The sequence below is a fragment of the Gigantopelta aegis genome, chromosome 15 (genome assembly GCF_016097555.1).
Source record: "Gigantopelta aegis isolate Gae_Host chromosome 15, Gae_host_genome, whole genome shotgun sequence".
Lineage (NCBI taxonomy): Eukaryota > Metazoa > Mollusca > Gastropoda > Neomphalida > Peltospiridae > Gigantopelta > Gigantopelta aegis.
Window position 1 is genome coordinate 9,397,551 of NC_054713.1, and position 15,010 is coordinate 9,412,560.

General features: G+C 38.8%; 1 protein-coding gene across 5 annotated transcripts in view; it reads left to right on the top strand.

Annotated features, from left to right (window-relative positions):
• The first annotated feature begins 2,168 nt into the window (after positions 1–2,168).
• The window catches only part of LOC121390066 (probable cationic amino acid transporter), a 32,491-nt gene continuing 19,649 nt past the window's right edge, over positions 2,169–15,010 (top strand). Inside the window, exon 1 of one of the 5 annotated variants that reach the window (XM_041521776.1) lies at positions 2,169–2,432. The gene's annotated coding sequence lies outside the window, so the exon portion shown is untranslated. Of the gene's footprint in view, positions 2,433–5,644; positions 5,860–13,633; positions 14,212–15,010 lie in introns of those variants that run through there. The other 4 variants (XM_041521777.1, XM_041521774.1, XM_041521773.1 and 1 more) reach the window with 4 other exon arrangements.

Below are 15,010 nucleotides of genomic sequence, written 5' to 3' on the forward strand. Positions count from 1 at the left end.
TCCCCTATTAACTTCCTTGCCACAGTCTAGATTCTGCCCTGCACAGGCACCTATGTAGCCTAACCTAAAATTTATTTAGTTCATTCATATTCAATTGGTGGTTTGGCATATTTTAAATTAAGTTTTAAACACGCTGTCCTGAGTACACATTTGAGCCATTTTGGCGGCTGTCTGGGTCAGAGACTAGTTAGGATTGTTTTTCTCTCTCATGCCCGGTTGTTGGCGCAATATCAAGTCTGTGGTTATCAGTAGCAGTGATTCTATGTGAGAAGGGGCCGGACGTAGCCCAGTGGTAAAACGCTTGTCTGATTCGCGGTCGGTCTAGGATCGATCCCCGTCAATGGGCCCATTAGGCTATTTCTTGTTCCAGCCAATGCAACACAACTGGTATATCAAAGGCCGTAGTATGTGCTATAGTGTGGGATGGTGCATATCAAACATCCCTTACTGCTAAAATTGTGGTTTCCTCGCTAAGACCGGTCTCGGTGGCGTCGTGGCAGGCCATCGGTCTACAGGCTGGTAGGTACTGGGTTCGGATCCCAGTCGAGGCATGGGATTTTTAATTCAGATACCGACTCCAAACCCTGAGTGAGTGCTCCGCAAGGCTCAATGGGTAAGTGTAAACCACTTGCACCGACCAGTGATCCATAACTGGTTCAACAAAGGCCATGGTTTGTGCTATCCTGCCTGTGGGAAGCGCAAAGAAAAGATCCCTGCTGCCTGTCGTAAAAAGAGTAGCCTATGTGGCGACAGCGGGTTTCCTCTCCAAATCTGTATGGTCCTTAACCATATTTCTGACGCCATATAACCGTAAATAAAATGTGTTGAGTGCGTCGTTAAATAAAACATTTCTTTCTTTTCCTCGCTAAGACCAATGGACGAAATTACCAAAATGTTTGACACCCAATAGCCGATGATTAATAAATCAATGTGCTCTACTGGTGTTGTTAAAGAAAACAAACTTTAACCGTTTTCGATATGAGCGTCGCGGTGTTAACGTAACCGCACCAAAAAACTGTGTATATCGAACACACTCCTCTCCCAAAGGCGTGTTTATTTATTTATTTACTTATTTTTTTTTTTATCTAGTTCAAGAAGACTACACTCTGAATCTGTTTTCATGAGGGGTTTTTTTTTCTACTGACGTCACCTAGTTTTGTCAGGTGTATCTACTATTCAGCATGTAGCTTTTACTTGTATCTATAATACAACATAATGCCTAATATTTTCCCCAATGACCACAATGAACATTTGTAGTTTTTATGGCTAGACAATATTAACAGTAACTGGAACACTGGAAAAATATATACAATTAATGAGTTGAAATGTATAGAGACACAGACACACACACACACACACACACACATATATTGTCACAGTATGTTGATTATAATATTTGGAGGTGAAGGTGCGGCTATTGGGGGTGGCAGGAGGCACTTGTATACAATAAAATATCATGGATATCAGATAGGGAAAATTCGGGGAAAATACAGGGAATTTTAATTTGATAATTCTGTGAGTACCCTGCCTACCCCTTCTCCTCCTAATCTCTCTAACACACATAGCTAGACCAATATGATAACTATTTTAGAATGTGACCTGCCCTAACCATTATTTATATGCTGGCTGTTTAGTTCAATACAATTTACACAGATGTATCAGGTGTAGCTAGTCTGTATATAAATATATTAATAATTACCGCCCTTACCCCCACCCCCCTTCCCGTCCCTATCCACTCTCTCTCCCTTCTCCCTCCCTCATCCCTCTAACGAACCAATATAAGATAACAATTTCAGTATATTACCTGTCCTATTAACCATTATTTAAATGTAAGATTCAGTTTACAGTAAAAACCTACACACGTCTGCAATGGGCGTTAGGTCATGTCATATCAGGTCATAGGGTTTTACGTGCACATTCAGAACAAGCTGTTGTAGCGCACGCCCGTCGTGGGCACAAGAGCCGGCCTTGGCCGGCTCCTCCGTCCATGACAGGAAAGGTGGGGGGAGGGGAGAGGAGGGACCGTCTGCACTGGCAGGTGCAAGGGAGCACCAGCAGCCCGATCGAATCGGTAGCAGGCGGGTGGGGGTGGTGGTGGTGCTATGGAATTTTGAATGGAGCCGTTAATGCCAAAGAGAAAGGGGTGCGCAATTTTGATTGAGGAAATTTGGCGCAATTTTGATCGGTCGGTCGAAAGGTAAATGACCGAGCTAATATAGGTTTTGATATTATTAAATCGAGAGTAGCTCTGGGCGTTAGCCGTCTGCTCTCTTCAAATATCACCGACATTGAGCGTGTGCACACAATCGTAACGTCACAGATTGAGGCTGCGCGAGCTTCGCTGTATATTTACCATGTATCCAAACTTCCCGTTTCAAAGCCTAGCATATACCGCAAGACGTGACCCATAGCGAGTTTCTTTTCGTCACAAGGTAGGAGTACATACATGTAGTTTGTAGTGATAAAGGTGTTGTCAAAACCGTAATTATTTCGAAATAGAGCTAGATTATCCTTTATAATTAGATAGTAAGGGGCATAGGCCATATGGTACTTTGGCAGACGCAGGTGAAATTAATTAACATTCTGACGTAACACCCTACCTATATATATGGCGTAAAGAGTTGAAAGAGTGCAGTAGAAATTGCTTCACATAGACCTACGTGTATTGATTGCTATTCCGAATTCGTAGTGTTAAGACTTGGCCTGTTTCAAACATTTGGGCCAGTTCCAGCTTTTGAAACCTTGGGTGTAGCTAGGTCATAATAACAAGTCATGTAATTAATAATCCACAATCTCACCAACTCCTCAACCAACATAATATATAACAAACAAAACAAACCTCAACTAGGTGCACGTGTACCTAATTTCGAGGTTCCTTTGAGCACTAATTATTCCCATAATCAACATTTGTAACCGCTCACGACACTCGGCAATGCCGTGGAGGTTTTTTTTTTTTTTTTTTTTTTTTTAAATTATTATCATTATTACTTTTGTGTGTGGATTTTTTTTTTTTACCACGGTATGGTTTTTGCCGTGGACATACTTTTTTCCCCACGAGTAATGTCTAGACAAAATGCTGCGAAAATCTAACGGTAATTAAACGTAGGAGAGTAATTTATCGTAGTTGTTAACAATGTGGTTCGTGCCATATGGTTCGGAATTTAATAAAACGAGTGGAATTGGGGGACCATTATAACGGATTGATGTAACCTGCAAATACTTTATTTCAGTTACAGGTTGTACTATACCAAATAAAATCCCATAGGCGACCATGTTACGTTTGTGTTTAAAAACACTATATACAATATATCAACCAGGGTACCTTTCATGGCTCATTTTCGATATAACCAGATGTTTTTACAACACCCCTAGTTTCGCACAAAATTTGAGTACTTTTTTTACAGGTACCCCATACATGTTCCAAGCACAGGGCTACTTGACACAGTACTACTAGATGAAATAAAATTGCATATATTTTAAGCCCAAATTAAACAATTTTTTTTTACAACCAACACACTGACATTTATAACCAATCACAGGACTTGTGGTGTTAACTTCTCTATCAAATGTTCCGCGCACCTCGAACTTTGACCCAGCCGGAAATTATTTGGTTTAGTGCTACCTACACCCTTACTGGACAGAACTCTTTGACGAAATTAGATAGTGTGCCCACGGCAGGTGTGTTTGAAAATTATTTTGATGGAAGCACGTCAATAAATGAACCATATCCATATGATACTAAAACAGTGGCGTAGGCAGGATTTTGTATTGGGGGGGGGGGGGGGGGGAGGGGCACCTGTGTAGTGGGATATGACACAGGAACCTTTTTAATGTTATTAATAAGCGAAAAGGTAAAAATTTCCTGGGATGGACCCCCTGCCCCATCCACCTTTGCCCCCCCTGCCCCCCCCCCCCCCCCCCCCCCCCCCCCCCGGCTACGCCACTGGACTAAAAGGCACTTTTTTTTAACTAAACTACGCAAAAAATAGAGCCTATCACACAACCATTATATTAATACAAATACACTTTTTTGTGCTATATAATATTATAACCCTAACCCTAACCCATATAGTGTATAGTTATGAATGTGCGAGTCTTGTTTTTACACATTTATACAATAAAATATTTTAATGCAATATCGATAACACCATTAGAATTGCTGGGGGAAAAAAATCAATCACAGATGTTACATTCTGGATGCTGATTTTGTAATTAACTCTAGCATACATAGTGGAGTTAATATATTGATATACAATATTAATAGGCATACATGGTTCGTTATTTACATACAGACCAAGGTCTCAGGCAACGAGCACGTGTTTCGTGTGAGAAACAACAAACACTGACAAAAGTGTCTTACTCTAAAAACTTGTTTAAATATGACCAGATTCACACGCGACAATGTATCAAGTGTGTTCTGTGTTTACTCGTTTGTTTTCGTTTATTGTCGCCGGAGAAAACAGTCTTATGTGTCTTAAAGGCACAATCTCACAGCAGCTGACCTTATAAAAAGCCGGGCATAATATTATACGGCCAGAAGATATGTTGAGGATTCGTTACGAGTAAGGTTTTTTTCAATATGGAAAATATCATCCGAGTTTATGTTAATCGGTATTTGTCGAGGCTCTTCCGAGACAAATACCGAATAGCTAGACGAGGTTGATATTTTACATATTAGAAAAAAAGAGTAGCGAATTCTATTTATCCTATAACACTCCTAAAATAACATTTTAATTCGATTTTTAGTAAATCACAGTACTAAAGTCGCAGCCATCGGTAATATGACGTCATCACGATTAGCACAAATTAGTTTGAGCTCACGCATTTTAACTAAATCTTTGTAAACATTACGCTCAGGTACACAGGTTTTGTTGGCTTGTAAGCAAATGACCCATCCACAGCAACACATTAACTAGAGACCTTGGAAATTTGCATACCATTATTAACCGGGTTACTACACTAAAATTATCACATGGGTTTACAAATCGTGATTTCTACGACTGTCCAGTTGTTAATCTGAGCACACCCGTCTAAGCCGGAACTGTGGGGAATATCAATTCAACTCCGTCTTGGCAGTTGATAGTCTAAAGCTAGCATAAGATACCATTTATCTTACATTTTATGCATTTTGTTTTCCAAATACGATTTGTTTTATCGAGTAGCATGCGAAGCAATGAATGAAAATAATAATAATATTTTTTTAAATTTAACACATCAGGAGTTGACGAAATGTTTAGGTGGAGAAACACCATGAAATGGTCTATTGGGCCTATTATTAATTTTGGTCAATACCTTTCGCGACTCTAACCTCAATAATTAGATCGCAATAATTTACAAGGGAGATAACTGAAGCATGACCTTATTCACAAAAACATAAATATTTCTCTATTTTTATAGTTACCGAAATACACTGAAGATATGACCTTTCAGCGAATACCACTTTAATGGTTTCTTTAGATCTATCTATTTAATGGCTATGTATATAATTATACACATATGCATAAATTAGTATGATATCTACAAGCTGGCTCAGAAAGAATATTACTATAATGACCCAGCACGGGAGGAGACAGCAGGACACTCTAGCTTCGTGCCAAGACAGCAATAAATTTAGCTGATCCCTGCTGGATAACGGTTGGCACTAACAAACGGAATGTTTAACTAACGCCGTGTTGCAGCATGTGGCGCAGTAAAAACAGTGGTGTGCAACCCATGCGTACAGAAACTAACACCACATGTTGTCACCGGTCACGACAGAGAAGTTTAATGGGAAAATTACACGGCTTGTAACCCGTGAACACAAAACCACTGTTCTGCTCGTCGATAAGGTATACTGTTTCATTGCAGACTCGGATACAGGTAAGTTAACACTACTATGTATGTTTTTGTTTTCAGCGGAGTGATATAAATACACACACACACACACACACGCACGCACGCACGCACGCACGCACGCACGCACGAACTCACACAGATATATATCTATATATATATATATATATATATATATATATATATATATATATATATATATATATATATATATCATAATTTACACGTACACACATAAATACACATACACACAGAGACATACACAGACCCATACACGAAAACACACAACAGTCAAACATTATTTTGTTTAACGACACCACTAGAGCATTATTAATGTATTCGTCAAACATCGGCTATTGGATGAAGCGCGATAAAAAAAAGTCCATTTGCAAGATCGATCTTTTTTATGCACTTTCTCACAAACAGGACAGCACATACCACGACATTTGATATACCAGTCGTATACATGCTTACACGCATACAGTATATACACATACAGAAATAATGAAAAGAAAACGAATGTTCGTTGAACGGCATATTGTTTCTACTTATTTTCATGCTTATACTTATTTAAGGTTCAAGCACGCTGTCTTGGGCACACGGAATAAATACTAGATAGAAAATAGCAATGATTAGCTTCACTTTACTTTGTAAACAAAAATTGTTTTGAAAACGTTAGATAATTCTTGACTGACAACCCCACCTTTCATCATTACGTTTCGCGAGGCAACTTCGACCTCCGTCCTCCTTAGAGTGTTATGTAATTGTTGAAAGGCTCCTAATATGAGATAATAATAATAATAATAATGATGATGATGATGATGATGATAATAATGGTAATAATAATAATAATAATAATAATAATAATAATAATGTGATTATATTGATGGTAATGATAATAATAATAATGATAGTAGTTGTAGTAGTAGTGGAAGTAATAATGATGATATAATAATAATAATAATAATAATAATAATAATAATCTTGATGGTGATAACGATGATTATGATATGATAATAATAATAATGGTAATAATAATAGTAATAATAATGATGACGATGATGATGATGATGATAATAATGGTAATAATAATGGTAATAATAATAATAATAATAATAATAATAATAATAATAATAATGATGACGATGATGATGATGATGATAATAATACCGGTAATAATAATAATAATAATAATAATAATAATAATACTGATAATAATGATGATAATAATAATAATAATGTGCTTATATTGATGATAGTGATAATAATAATGATAGTAGTAGTAGAAGTAATAATAATGATATAATGATAATAATAATCTTGATGGTGATGATGATAATGATTATGCTGATGATAATAATAATAGTAGTAATAGTAGTGGTAGTGATAGTGGTAGTAGTAGTAATAATAAAGTAGTTATTAAGTAATAAATTATAATAACAAGTAACTAACATATGTTGACTGATTACTAAAATGACAGACAACAGCTTCTACGCTGACATACTGAATAAACTAATTCTTACCCCATTCAAGGCAGAGGGTGGCTCAGTGGTAGAGCGCTCGCCTGATGTGAGACCGGCCATAGAATCGACTCCTCTTGGTTTGCAGGTTCGTAGTCCTCCTAACCCTCCTACCACTTCAAACTTTATAACTTATAACTCTTCTTCAAAGTATGACGATCGTAAGGGGGGATCTTTTCTGCAACTAATTGATTCGGTCACGTGACATTTAAGGCGATCGAGGTCATTAATCAACTTCATGTCCGCGAGGGTTAGTCTGTCTCAAACGGTTCTTATGTAAATGAATCTAAAATGCATAGGTGTATTTATTTTGTGTACTTCCATAACGTGTTATATAATAATAATAATAATAATAATAATAATAATAATAATAATGTATTATTATTATTATTATTAAATTTTTTAATTTTTTAAAAATTATTACTTTGTTTTAAATATATACCCACATAACGTGCTGTATAGTTTATATATATATATTTTTCTCATTATTAATTTTTTATTATTATTTTATTATTATTATGATGATGATAATGATGATAATAATAATAATAATAATAATAATAATAATAATGATGGTAATGATAATAATACTGATAATAATAATAATAATAATAATAATAATAATAATAATAATGTGTCTACTACTACTACTACTGCTGCTGCTGCTACTACTACTATTACTACTACTACTATACTACTACTACTACTACTACTACTACTACTACTACTACTACTACTACTACTACTACTACTACTACTACTACTACTACTACTACTACTACTACTACTACTGCTGCTGCTGCTGCTACTACTACTATTACTACTACTACTGCTACTATTACTACTACTACTACTACTACTACTACTACTACTACTACTACTACTACTACTACTACTACTACTACTACTACTGCTGCTGCTGCTGCTACTACTACTACTACTACTACTACTACTACTACTACTACTACTACTACTACTACTACTACTACTACTGCTGCTGCTGCTACTACTACTACTACTACTACTACTACTACTCCTGCTGCTGCTGCTGCTACTACTACTACTACTACTACTACTCCTGCTACTGCTGCTGCTACTACTACTGCTGCTGCTGCTGCTGCTGCTGCTGCTGCTACTACTACTACTACTGCTACTGCTACTGCTACTACTACTACTACTGCTACTGCTACTGCTGCTACTGCTACTGCTACTACTACTACTACTGCTGTTGCTGCTGCTACCACTACTACTGCTACTGCTACTGCTACTGCTACTACTGCTGCTACTACTACTACTACTACTACTACTACTACTACTCCTGCTGCTGCTACTGCTACTACTACTGCTACTACTGCTACTGCTACTGCTGCTACTGCTGCTGCTACTACTACTGCTGCTGCTGCTGCTGCTGCTGCTGCTACTACTACTACTACTACGCTGACATACTGAATAAACTAATTCTTACTCCATTCAAGGAAAATATAATTTTAATTTATTATTATTGTTATTATTATTATTATTATTATTATTATTATTTTTATTATTATTATTTTAAAATTTAATTTAATTAATTTATTCTAGCCATTTAGTTTGTTAACTTATAATCCGAGGTTTCTTATTATTTTTTTAAAACTTGATTATGTGTAAAATAGCCTAGTTATTTAGTCATCTAAATATAACTATAGTTTGATACCCAATAGCCGATGTATTTTTCATGCTGGGTGTCGTAAAACATTCATTCATTCATTCATTCATTCATTCATTCATTGATTCATTGATTCATTCATTCGTCTAAATATCAGTTAGTATGCAGCAAGCTACATGTCAGATTAATGGATTATTAGTTGTGTACACGTCTTTAAATAATAATGATGTTGGCGATAATTATTTTTGTTTTATTTCTATTTCCTTTTTCTTTCTTCCTCTCATGTCATGTTATAGGGTTTTACGTGCACATTCAGAACAAGCTGTTGTAGCGCCCGCCTGTCGTGGGCACAAGAGCCGGCCTTGGCAGGAAAGGTGGGGGGAGGGGAGAGGAGGGACCGCCTGCACTGGCAGGTGCAAGGGAGCACCAGCAGCCCGATCATATCGGTAGCAGGCGGGTGGGGGTGGTGCTATGGAATTTGAATGGAGCAGTTAAATGCCAAAGAGAAAAGGGTGCGCAATTTTGATTGAGGGAATTTGGCACAATTTTGAACGGTCGGTCGAAAGGTAAATGGCCGAGCTAATATAGGTTTTGATCTTCCTCTCCTTCTTTGTTTGTTTTTATTTATGTCTATCACTCGATCACTCAAGTGACAAATTTTAAGATGTCCGGTCAAATATTTACGGAGTAAATGCAACTGCTGCTCTGATTGGTAGTAATATGTGAACTTTGTAAGTTGTCCAATACAGCGTTATTGTCTTGATTCCTGGTTTAAAGTGCATTCTCAAAGTTGCAATTAATATATTTCGATATTTTTACATTCATTTGAACTTACAAATGGCTAGCATTGAATATATTCTACACACAATCTTGGCACAATTAACACGAGGATATCGAAATTGTAATTATCTATCTATTTATCTATCTATCTATCTATCTATCTATCTATCTATCTATCTATCTATCTATCTATCTATCTATCTATCTATCTATCTATCTATCTACCTACCTACCTACCTACCTACCTATCTATTTATCTATTCAGGGCCGTAGCTAGCAGGGGGAGGGGGTGGGGTGGGCAAGAGGGGCAGTTGCCTCCCAGAAAAAAATCCGGAAAAAATTATAGAAACTTAAAAAACATTCTCTTCTTACCCGTTTAAGGGGTTTTAGACTATTAAGTACTCAGCTGCCCCCCCCCCCCCCCCAAAACAAAACATCCTAGCTTCGGCCCTGCTATCTATATGTCTATTATCGATCTGGCTTTCTGTCTGTCTGTCTTTCTGTCTGTCTCTTTGTGTGTCAGTCTGTCTGTCTGTCTACCCATACATCTATCCATCCATCCAACCAACCAACCAACAAACTATCCATCCATCCATCCAACCACAAACCATCCATCCATCCATCCATCCACCCACCCATCCATCAATCCATCCACACACCCACCCACCCACCCATCCATCCATCCACACACACACTCACCCACCCACCCATCCATCCATCCATCCGCCCATCCATCCATCCATCCACCCACCCACCCGACCATCCATCCATCCATCAATCCATCAATCCATCCATCCAACCATCCATCCATCCATCCATCCATCCATCCATCCATCCATCCATCCATCCATCCATCCATCCATCCATCCATCCATCCATCCATCCATCCATCCATCCATCATCCATCCATCATCCATCCACCCACCCACCCATCCAACCAACCATCCATCCATCCACCCATCCATCCAACCATCCATCCATCCATCCATCCATCCATCCATCCATCCATCCATCCATCCATCCATCCATCCATCCATCCATCCATCCATCCATCCATCCATCCACCCACCCATGCATCCAACCATCCATCCATCCATCCATCTATCCATCCATCCATCATCCATCCATCCATCCATCCATCCACACACCCACACTCCCACCCATCCATCCATCCATCCATCTATCCGAGACCGACCATGCATCACGCGTGCGCTTTACCACTGGGCTGCGTCCCGCCCGCACATCGTTAAGAAAGCATGATAAATATGTAGGCTCTTCATAGACACATACATAATATATTTTAACCCCACCCTTCCCTTGCGTATTAAGGTGTACCTGGTTGCGGGTCACTGAACTGCATTGAAGGGTCATGCGCATAGAATTCATCAATACTTGTATACAAGGGCGGACCCAGGGAATATTTTAGGGAGAGGACCAATGGCGAAAAAGGACATGAACCAACTCCCTTAAAAAAGAACACTTCAATAAAAATATTAAACATTGCTAAAAAAAAGGGGCATTTTAATAACATAAAAACATTTGGGGTAGGTGTCTCTTTAGCCCCCTCCTGGGATCTGTCCTTGCTTGTGTATATGCTGTGACAATGTAGCTTTTGCTGTGTATAGAAAAGCTGACTAATACACGAGTGTAGATGCACAGGTGTCGGCGTAGTCAGCGCCACCATATGGTGAAACAATTGGCCTCGGTGGCGCAGTGGTTAAGCCATCGGACTACAGGGTGGTAGGTACAATGTTCACAGCCAGGTGCCGGCTCCAACCCAGAGCGAGTTCTTCAGGGCTCAATTGGTAGAGGTGTAAGGCCACTACACCCTCTTCTCTCTCACTAACCAAGTAAAATAATATTTTCAATTTTATTAGTTACTAGAAGCACGCAAACAAGGAGTCTAGCGCGCACTCACTGCCACACATACGCACACAATTACGCACGCATGCACACACATAATTGTTAAACATATCGATATGTATGTAATTTATGCACGTGTAGATGTATGAATGGACGGAATGTAGCCATTGGTAAAACACTCGCCTGATGCGCGGTCGGTCTTGGATCGACCCCCGTCGGTGGGCCCATTGGGCTATTTCCCGTTCCAGCTAGTGCACAACGACTGGTGTATCAACGGCCGTGGTGTATGCTATCCTGTCTGTGGGATAGCGCATAATAAAATATCCATTGCTTCTAATCAGATCCGGTTTAAGGATCCGCGGGGCCTGTAGCACAAATAACAGCGGAACCTCCTTCCCAGGATATATATTTTGCAACCCCCTCGGGGAGAGGGAAAAATGACCTGTGGAAAATAAATGCATACATCACCGCGGGGCCCCATGTAGCGTGGAGACCGTAGCATGTGCTACATGTGCTACTTGGATAAACCGACTCTGCTTCTAATGCAGAAATGTAGCGGGTTTTCTGTCTAAGACTATATGTCAAATTTACCAAACGTTTGACATCCAGTCAGTCAATGTGCTCTAGTGGTGTTGTTAAATAAAGTAAACTTTAGTATAGATGTATTAGGGGCCTAGCTTCCATATACGCAGGTACACAGCTGCGTGCCACCTGAGATTAGAAATATATTTTTTTAAATTAAAATATATGATATCCTTTTAGCTAGATTCTTCCATTACCCTTTCCTGTTCCTTTTAATCGTTACTTCTTTTGCTTTCTTTTCTTCTTCTTTTCCTCATTTTCATGTTGAACTCGGAGCATTTAACTTCCCATATTACAGATATTCAACAATATTGTATTATGTTAATAATATATATATATCAAGATATTATTATTACTCTTTCCATATAATATATATGTGATGATATTTTGACATTGTAAGGTCATGATCTCAAGGCACCCCAACCTTGGCATGGCCATATTGCTCTGGGGACAATAATAATAATAATAATAATAATAATAATAATAATAATAATAATAAAATAAAATATATATGATGTAAATGCGTGTATTGGGGTGGGGGTGGGCACAGCCAATAGCGTGTTATTCCATCGCCGACAAAGTCTGCGTACCACTGGAAAATCCCATGCTAGGTCCCTGTTTATGAACATCTATATGTTGTATGTTTGACTGGTACATACATAGATATTAACGCACTTGCACAGGGGATTTGAGATCCGTACGAACATCACAAATTGTCTCATGTCGTTGCTGGGACTCGAACCTCAAATCACCGAATCGCCCGCCGTTCCCAGACCACCACCGAGACATTCCTTAGAATAATGTTCAGCTGACCGATGATGTACTTTGGGTCTACCATCCATGTGATCAGCCCGTAACGTATAGTCAAAACACCTCGTTACACCGGGCGTATTATACACAGAAATACAATAATATAACACAGAACTTCTATACAACGTTTAAAAAGAAGGAAGGAAATGTTTTTATTTATCGACGCACTCAACCATTTTTTTTAACGGTTATATGGCATCAGACATACGGTTACGGACCACACAGATATTGAGAGAGGAAACTCACTGTCACCACTTCATGGGCTACTCTTTTCGATTAGCAGCAAGCGATTTTTTATATGCACCATCCCACAGACAGGGTAGTACATACCACGGCCTTTGATATGCCAGTCGTGGTGCACTGGCTGAAACGAGAAGTAGTCCAATGGACCAACCCACTGGGATCGATCCCAGACCGACCGCGTATCGAGAGGGTAGTACATACCACGGCCTTTGATATGCCAGTCGTCGTGCACTGGCTGAAAGGAGAAATAGTCCAATGGACCACCCACTGGGATCGATCCCAGACCGACCGCGTATCGAGCGAGCACTTTACCACTGGGCTACGCCCCTCCCCGTTTAAGACGAGCAACTGCCTGCAACACCAACAACCAGCCACGTGGACAATTTGTTAGTCTACAGGATTTACAAACGAGATCGGGCTAAGCTAGCTCAACAACCGGTTTGACTTTCCGCTCTACTTAACATCCACCCGCCTGAGGGAAAAAAAAAAAAATCCCAACCGACCCGCAGCTAACTTAACTTGTAGCTATATCGATTAACATTTCGTGACATTGATTCGGACGAGAACCAACCAAGGGCAAAAACAACGGACGACCGAGGACGGCCGGGAATTGCCGAGTCGGACAGGGAAAACGTAATCTGCTCCGGGTGACGTTTGGTGCGGAAGTTTACGCCTGGAAATATGTAAACAAGATGGACACGTCATGCCAGTGTTTGTGGCCGAGGTATATAGATTTTAATTTAACGTGTGGGGAATGTTTGGCTTCGTTTTGGAAATTTGCCATTCGACGCAGGACGGTAGGTTGAAAGACAATCGAGAAAGACTGCACGGCGGAACTAACAGAAAGCGAGGTTGGCGTGTTATAGCAGTGTTTCGTCCGTACAGTGTTTAATCGCCACAAAGGTATGCAAGGGAAACTGGATTAACGAGGTTCAGGTATGTAATAACAATAACACTGCTGATTCTGATCATGACGAGGTCAATATCAATAACTATGAGAACAACGCCAGTAACAACAGCAGCAGCAACATTAACAGCAGCAGCAACAACAATAATAAAAACAAGTGTTGCACTAATATTAATACATTTGATAATAACAAATACTAATATGATAATAGATACGATTTGATGATGTACGATAGCTTATATGTGCGATATATGATGTATTATATGATATGATATATGACATGATATAATACTATATATTATATGATATGATATGATATGAATGATGGTATTTCATGATGTATAATAATATGGTAATATATACTGTTAGTATATATATATATATATGATTTACTTAAAACAGTACAGTTCAATAGTTCAGTGTTATTAAAGAACTAAAAACATTATAATCCCTGGAGTATGCTCATACAAGTAATTTAACTCGTATACAAAGACCACCTAATAATAACGAAATGCATTTTGGAAAGAAAAAGAAAAGCACATTTCGATTAACAACACCTCCGTACATTTTAAACTACGGCTATTTGGTGTCTAACATTAGGGTTCAAAGCACAAACAATAAAACACAAATTATGGTTTAAACAGTGTTTATTTACAGACGCGCGTGCTGGAAATTTTGCAGATGGGAGTGTCTAGACTAGTGATCGAGGGTGGTCTTTTTTGTTTGGTTTTTGTTTCGTTTGTTGGTGTGTGTCGGATCATGTTTTTCAGGAAAATATATTTTTAAATAAGGAGGAAAATGTGCTTGGAGCAAGGGCGGTTCGACCCC